The 8317-nt window shown below is 41.1% G+C and overlaps 1 protein-coding gene across 1 annotated transcript in view; it reads right to left on the minus strand.

Annotated features, from left to right (window-relative positions):
* Positions 1-8287, minus strand: part of LOC121385546 (unconventional myosin-Ib-like) — a 94338-nt gene extending 86051 nt beyond the window's left edge. Inside the window, exon 1 of the mRNA XM_041516258.1 lies at positions 7834-8287. The gene's annotated coding sequence lies outside the window, so the exon portion shown is untranslated. The remainder of the gene's footprint in view (positions 1-7833) is intronic.
* Between the last annotated feature and the right edge of the window lie 30 nt (positions 8288-8317).

Here is an 8317-nt window from a genome sequence, read left to right on the forward strand (position 1 = left end):
AAATATCTAAAATTTTCACTGTGGAATTTTTTTTTTTTAATTAGCACTTTTAAAAACACAAAATTCTCAGTTAAAAAGTTCCTTATTACTGTGAAAAACCCCACAAAACCTACACACATACATATCACCCCCCACCACCACCACCACCACCCACCCACCCCAACAAGCATTCCGCCAAAGCAATAAATGTCCCATACACCCATAGACACACCATACCCACCCACAGTGACAACACACAGAGACATTACACACTATCGGAGACACCACATATACACACACAGATACACACACACACTCCAACAGACACCATACACACACACACACACTGACACAAGAAAGAAAGAAAGAAGTGTTTTATTTAACGACGCACTCAGCACATTCCATTTACGGCTATATGGCGTCAGACATATGGTTAAGGACCACACAGATTTTTTTTTAGAGGAAACCCGCTGTCACCACATAGGCTACTCTTTTACGACAGGCAGCAAGGGATCTTTTATTTGCACTTCCCACAGGCAGGATAGCACAAACCATGGCCTTTGTTGAACCAGTTATGGATCACTGGTCGGTGCAAGTGGTTTACACCTACCCAATGAGCCTTGCGGAGCACTCACTCAGGGTTTGGAGTCGGTATCTGGATTAAAATTCCATGCCTCGACTGGGATCCGAACCCAGTACCTACCAGCCTGTAGACCGATGGCCTGCCACGACGCCACCGAGGCCGGTCACTGACACAAAGACACAACACACAAAGCCACAACACACTCCCCACCCACACAACACTCCGTGAGATGTGTGGATCTGCAATCATGCATATATCCTAAACCCCATCTGTCTTTTCAAAATCATACATTTGCCCTTGTTCAGATATTTTACAGTTTTGGTTACACAGTAACTAATAACTTTAGTACCAGCTATTTTAAAAAGCATTATTCAGTTATTTATTTCACTTGTTATTAATTTATTAATCCACGAACCTATTGGGTGGGTTTTTTTGTGGTATTAAACTCACATGGCATATGGAGGACACATTCAACATGTCTAAACAGGGAAAAAAAAAAAAAATACCCCGTGTGTGTGTGTGTGTCTATCTGTGAACGTAGGTGTATCCACTGCTGTAGAAAGTTGTTTCTTCTTTTATCAGCTGAAACAATCTGAGTTTCAAGCAGAATGTGGATTCCCCAATCTGAGTTTTCTCCCACCGTTTGAGATATATGTTTCCACTTCCTGTCACTGTGGGCAAACATCTGTTCAAACAAACTCGCTCTTTCGTCAGTTTTCACCAGCTTGCCTTTAAACTAATATATTATGTGGAAGTGTTTTACATTACTGTGGTAAACATACTTATATGTACATGTGTAAATATATATTATGAGTTAACTCAATTAGCTTCAGACTGGAAGACCTCCCCGTGAAAAAAATTGGAGTGATTAAAGGCATACTGTCACGGATTTAAGGACCTTATTTCTCTAAAAATGGATAATAAATAAAAATTACATTAATTGTTGGAAACCAAATCTAGCTATCACATCACCTTAAAGGAGAGGACAATTAAGGCATTTGGCCTGGTATGCATATTCAACGATATATAATGCACATTATTGCTTAATATCAACACGTATAATTGTATAGTCAATTAATAAAACGGTTAAATGTGACGGCTATTATATATAACGGGCGCAGCCATTTTGTACCATCTCAGTGAATACTGTGGTTTTAGTGGTCCGTGACAATATGCCTTTAATTGCTTAAGATTGTGGGCTGCCATTTATGATAATTATTACCATGCTGAGTATTGATATAAAATTTCATCATTTAGTGGAACTCTTTTTTTATATTCATATGCTTAGTGGAATTTTTTTTTTTTTTTTTTTTAATTCATATGCTACGAGTGGGGGAGGGGGCAGGATTTAGCTTAGCCGGTTGAGTGCTCCCTCGAAGGTGCTTCCGTTTCAGGATTGAACCACCTCGAAAGGAAGAAGGAAATTTTTTATTTAACAACGCACTCAACACATTTTATTTACGGTTATATGGCATCAGACATATGGTTAAGGACCACACAGATATTGAGATAGGAAACCCGCTGTCGCCACTTCATGGGCTACTCTTTCTGATTAGCAAGCAAGGGATCTTTTATTATATTTATATGCACCATCCCACAGACAGGGTAGTACATACCACAGCCTTTGACATACCAGTCGTGGTGCACTGGCTGGAGTGAGATATAACCCAATGGGCCCCACCAACGGGGGTCAATCCCAGACTGACCGCACATCGAGCCCAGCCCCCTCCAGACTGGAAGACCCCCCCCCCCCCCCCCCCATGAACAAAACTGAGAAATGATTAATTGCTTAAAGGGACATACTCTAGTTTTTAAATACTAAGGAATATTTTTTACTATTAGAGCCGTTTTTGATAACTGAAATCATACTTTACTTAGATTTTATTGGTCAGATTATCTATTTCTGTACATTCGAAGTGTTTTTGATCATCCTGGTGTTTTTAATATCACAAAATGCATTTCTCATATTTTTAAAAACGTACGTGAGTAACAGTTTCGGAGTCGAGTTTTAGTCTATTTTCAGAGGATATTTCACCATTTCAAAGTCACAAACTCATGTTTCACTCAATGGTAACTTTATCCAAATGTTTTACAGGTTCGTAGATTAACTGAACTTAGTGTACATTTTCATGGGCTGAAACTAAGATTGTGGGCTGCCATTTTACAATTATTACCATGCTGAGTATTGATATAAAATTTAATTATTTAGTGGAACTCTTTTTCTTATTATTCATATGCTCAGTGGAAATTTTTTATTATTTGTTTTATTCACATACTAAGGGTGGGGGAGGGGGGCAGGATTTAGCTCAGTCAGTTGAGTGCTCGTATGAGGTGCTTCCGTTTCAGGATCGAACCACCATGGTGGATCCATTCAAATGATTTGAGTTTTTTCTTGTTCCAACCAGTGCACCACAACTGGTCAAAGGCTGTGGTATGTGCTGTCCTGTCTGTGGGATGTGCATATAAAGGATCCCTTGCTGCATTAGGAAAAATGTAACAGGTTTTTTTTTTTGGGGGGGGGGGGTTTGGGGTATGATAAGGGAAGCCAGAGTAATCTATAGCTCCCCTTAATCGGCAAGGTCTGAATTGGAATGAATGAATGAATGAATGAATGAATGAATGAACGTTTAACGACACCCCAGCACAAAAAATACACATTGGCTATTGGGTGTCACAAGTGGTGGAAGACAGTTAAAAGTTTGTTTTGTTTAACAAGACCACTAGAGCAGATTGATTTATTATAATCATCGGCTATTGGATGTCCAATATTTGGTAATTTTTTACTTAGGAAACCCAATACATTCTTCCATTTAGTAGCAAGAGATCTTTTATATATGCACCGTCCCACAGGCAGGATAGCACATACCATGGCCTTTGATATAAAAATTGTGGTGCACTGGCTGGAACGAGAAATAGCCCACTGACGGGGATTGATCCTAGACCGAATGCGCAGCATCCAAGGAAGAAACCTTGGCAGTGTTGCTACTTTTGTCATTAATATATCATATCATTCCAACTTGACAGCCTGTGTGTGTGTGTGTGTGTGTATGTGTGTGTCTCTGTGTGTGTGTGTATGTGTGTATATGTGTGTGTGTGTGTGTGTGTCTGTGTGTGAATATGTCTGTCCTGTGTGTGTGTCCTTTCTGTGTGTGTGTGTGTGTGTGTGTGTGTGTCCTGTGTATGTATGTGTCATGTGTGTGTACATGTGTATGTGTCCTGTGTATGTGTTCTGTGTGTGTGTGTGTGTCTGTGTGTGGGTCCTTTGTGTGTGTGTGTGTGTGTGTCCTGTGTATGTCATGTGTATGTGTCATGTGTATGTGTTCTGTGTGTGTGCATGTGTGTGCACATGTGTATGTGTGTCCTGTGTGTGTGTGTGTGTGATGTGTGTGTCCTATGTGTGTGTGTGTGTCCATTTGTGTGTGTGTATGTCCTGTGAGTGTGTCTTGTGTGTGTCTGTGTGTGTGTCCTGTATGTGTATGTCCTGTGAGTGTGTCCTGTGTGTGTCTGTGTGTGTGTCCTGTATGTGTGTGTGTCCTGTGTGTGTGTCCTGTGTGGGTGTGTCTGTGTGTGGGTGTCCTGTCCTGTGTGGGTGTGTGTGTCCTGTATGTGTGTCCTGTGTGTGTGTGTCCTCTGTGTGTGTGTGTGTGTGTGTGTGTGTGTGTGTGTCCTCTGTGTGTGTGTGTGTGTGTGTGTGTGTGTGTGTCTGTCTGTGTGTGTGTGTGTGTGTGTGTCCTCTGTGTGTGTGTGTGTGTGTGTGTGTGTGTGTGTCTGTCTGTGTCTGTCTTATGTTTGTCAGTGTCCGTCTGTTTTAGGGTGATATTAGTACCCATATGTAAAAAAAAAAATAAAAAATACTTCTTTCCTTAAATCACACAACTTGATATATATATATATATATATATATAAATTAAATGTTGTATATACACACACACTGATAATTAAGGCATTATGCATACATGTGTAAACTGAGTTGATCTCGCTCTTAATTTTGTTTTGCCATCTTTGTTTTTTCACCGGTTTGCGAGACGAGCTAACAAAGACTCAAATCTGTTTGCACGTGTATTACAGATGATCCAGAGAATGCAACAGTTCAAAGTCAAACTTCTCCCTGACATTTAAACTTGTGGTGTTAAGAGGTTTTAAAAACATTCCAGTCTAAGCCCAACACTTTGGCCACGGTCATTAGGAAGTTTATGCTTCATTCAGGAAACACAAACTCCACTGTCTTGGTCGTGTGTAAGTGGATGTGTGACCATGGGATATGGAGGTTTATGGTGGGGGTGTTAGGGTAGTTTTTTGGGGGGTGGGCTGGCCCCGTTCATTAGGAAGTTTACGCTTCAATCAGAAACACAAACTCCATTGTACTGGTCGTGTGTAAGTGGATGTGTGACCATGGGATGTGGAGGTTTATGATGGGGGTGCTAGGGTAGTATTTGGGGGAGTGGGGCTGGCCCCGTTCATTAGGAAGTTTATGCTTCATTCAGGAAACACAAACTCCACTGTATTGGGTGTGTGTAAGTGGATGTGTGACCATGGGATGTGGAGGTTTATGGTGGGGGTGCTAGGGTGGGTAGTATTTGGGGGAGTGGGGCTGGCCCCGTTCATTAGGAAGTTTGTGCTTCATTCAGGAAACACAAACTCCACTGTATTGGGTGAGTGTAAGTGGATGTGTGACCATGGGATATGGAGGTTTATGGTGGGGGAGTTAGGGTAGTTTCTTTGGAGGGTAGGGCTGGCCCCGTTCATTAGGAAGTTTACGCTTCATTCAAGAAACACAAACTCCACTGTATTGGGCGTGTGTAAGTGGATGTATGACCATGGGATATGGAGGTTTATGGGTGTGTGTGTTAGGGGGGGGGTTTGGGTGGGGGTTGGGAGGTAGGGTGTATAGGGACTGGCCACGGTCATTAGAAAGTTTACGCCTTTGTTCGGGAAACACAAACTTCACTCTATTGGTCGTGTGTCAGTGGATGTGACTATGGTACGTGGATGTTTATGGGGTGGGGGTGTTAGGGTTTGTTGTTGTTGTTGTTGTTTGGGGGGGATTGGGGGTAGGGTGTAGGGACTAGTCATGGTCAGTAGGAAATTTATGTTTCATTCAGGAAACACAAACTCCACTGTCTTTGTGCATGTGTCAATGGATGTGTGGCCATGGGATGTGGATGCTTACAGGGAGAAGGGGAGGGTTTTTGAGGGGTTACAGGTTGTTTTTTGTTAAATCATAGAGTACCTTGTTAACTGATGTTCTTAATATCACATTTTAAATGTTACAGTTTATACATGTATACATTAACTTACATCTAAACACATGTATACATGTATAAAATATTTAATATATGAAGTATTCAATAATGACTGGTATATAAACTGAACCGCTTACAGCTTGTATCTGAACATGTGTAAAATATTTAATAAATGATTTAATCATTATATTCACTGGTATATATATAAACTGAACCACTTACAGCTTGTATCTATACATGTATAAAATGTTTAATAAATGGTTTAATCATTATATTCACTGACACTGGTGTGTGTGTGTATATATATATGTGTGTATATAAGCGAACCCCCCCCCCCACACACACACACACGACACTGCATACAAATGTTAACTGTGGTAAATGACCCAGTGTATTTGTACATGAGTACATATTGATAAAGATCAGCACAATCAGACTGTTATTAACCCTCAGACCATTTCAGACGTGTTTTACAAGTCATTCAAGGTTTTCTTTTTATACATGGATATATATATAATATATCGGATGATTAAAGAAGAAAGAAAAAAAAATGTCCTACTTTTTCAAAGTGGAAGAGCTGTTGAAATTGTGCATGGTACAAAAATTAATGTAAAAAAAAGCAGAAGAAGAGAAAAGCAAAGGGATAAGAGAAGAGTAGAGGAGAGAGAGGGAGAATGGGGGGGGGGGGAGAGAGTGGGGGTTGAGAGAGCCAGACATACAAAGAGATAGAGGCAGAGAGTGAGAGAAAGAAAAAGAGAGGGGGAAATGAGAGAACAGAAATGTGTGCAGGAAATTGGGGTCATGCACCACTGAAAATACATGGGAAAAAAAGAGAAAAATTGATTGGAGAAGGTGGAGGGTTCAACCCCAAAAATCACCTTTAACACATGTGCCAGGCTATGGAGAGAGAGAGAGAGAGAGAGAGAGAGAGAGAGAGAGAGAGAGAGAGAGAGAGAGAGAGAGAGAGAGAGAGAGAGAGAGAGAACTTAACAGAGACAGAAACCGAGAGAAAGTTATGAATTGCAGAAATCGACTGTTATTTTCTTTAAAATGTCAATTATTAACTGAAATTATTTTGGCAAATTAAAATAAAATTTGCCAATTCCTTTCAAAATTCGCGAAGTTGGTGAATGCCAGAGCTAGCCCTGTATATATATATATATATATATATATCACTATTTAAACACTGGCATAGGATACAGAGGCATGGGAGCATGTCCCCCCCCCCCCACACACACACACACTTTGTAGCAGCAGCGATGGTTTTTATATATTTATACATGTATTTATATATATATATGTGTGTGTGTGTGTGACCCCCTCCCCCCCCCCCCCCCCCCTCCCCCACCACCACCACCACCACACACAGTAGCGGATCCTTTTGAAAACCGAACATAACCTTTAAGGGGAAACATGATTATATTAACTGTTCTGTGTAAAAGAAGAGATCAGTCATCACATTTGCCCCCCCCCCCCCCCCCCTCCACCCACCCCTTTCAGAAATCCTGCATCCGCGACTGAAACACACATTTTGGCACCTTCCTATGCGGGTGTTAAATATTACTTAAGACAGGCCTACACATACACACGCCTACACACATATAGGAAAGCATGCGCTTCTTCAGACAAACACGTTTCATAAGTAGAACGAACTAGACAAAGACTTTAACAGTAAAGCTCAACGAACCAAAATACGATATTCCACGCTAAAGCCTTCCATCGATCGATCGCTGCCACATGTCTCAGTTAACAAAGAAAGACACATGCAATTTCGGTAACATCGCTTTTCCCGGAGATTTAATTGTTCTAAACCCACTTCGCTTTATCATTTATATGCGGTGTACATCTCAGACCACGTGAAAAAAACACGGCTTGTAACGTGTATATTGCAGGCCTTTTATAGTGAATTGAGCCGTGAAGTGCAACGCTCGGGGTGACTTTTGTAATTGACAAGCACCCGATCTCTCATTCTCTGTACATAATAAAAACTACGGTTATAAATATATCCGTAATATTAACACCGCTTACCCGGTCTCTCCGTGCCACTGACACACAATTTTCGGTGGTCAAAATATCTCCAGCTTTCAAAAAATAACATCCATTTCTTCAGCGGTGTTTCGCCACTGGAAACTAAAATATGTAATCCGTTTCATTGGCGACGGTAAATGTTCCAAACTGGACGTTATCTTTGGAGTATGATCGCAGTCACGAACTCTGCAGACCTTTCGTGCTACGCATGCGTAGTACTGGTTTCTTTGACAGTTGAATGCAACCAGGAACGATGAATGGAACTTTCTTCACTTGTGTTCGCGTGTCAAATGCGACAGGCTACAATATATTGTTTGCTGTCTGCGGTGTAAATGTTAGTGCCAGCGTACGCGTGTTGACACTGTAGCAGAAATGTTACCGATTACCGGGTAATTGAAAATATTAACTTGGTTTCATATCGGTGGTACGTCTCTTTTACCGAGCGTTACATCTCGCCCCCGGGACTTAGCACGTTTATTTTGAC

Source organism: Gigantopelta aegis, chromosome 11 (genome assembly GCF_016097555.1).
Source record: "Gigantopelta aegis isolate Gae_Host chromosome 11, Gae_host_genome, whole genome shotgun sequence".
NCBI classification, from domain to species: Eukaryota; Metazoa; Mollusca; class Gastropoda; order Neomphalida; family Peltospiridae; genus Gigantopelta; species Gigantopelta aegis.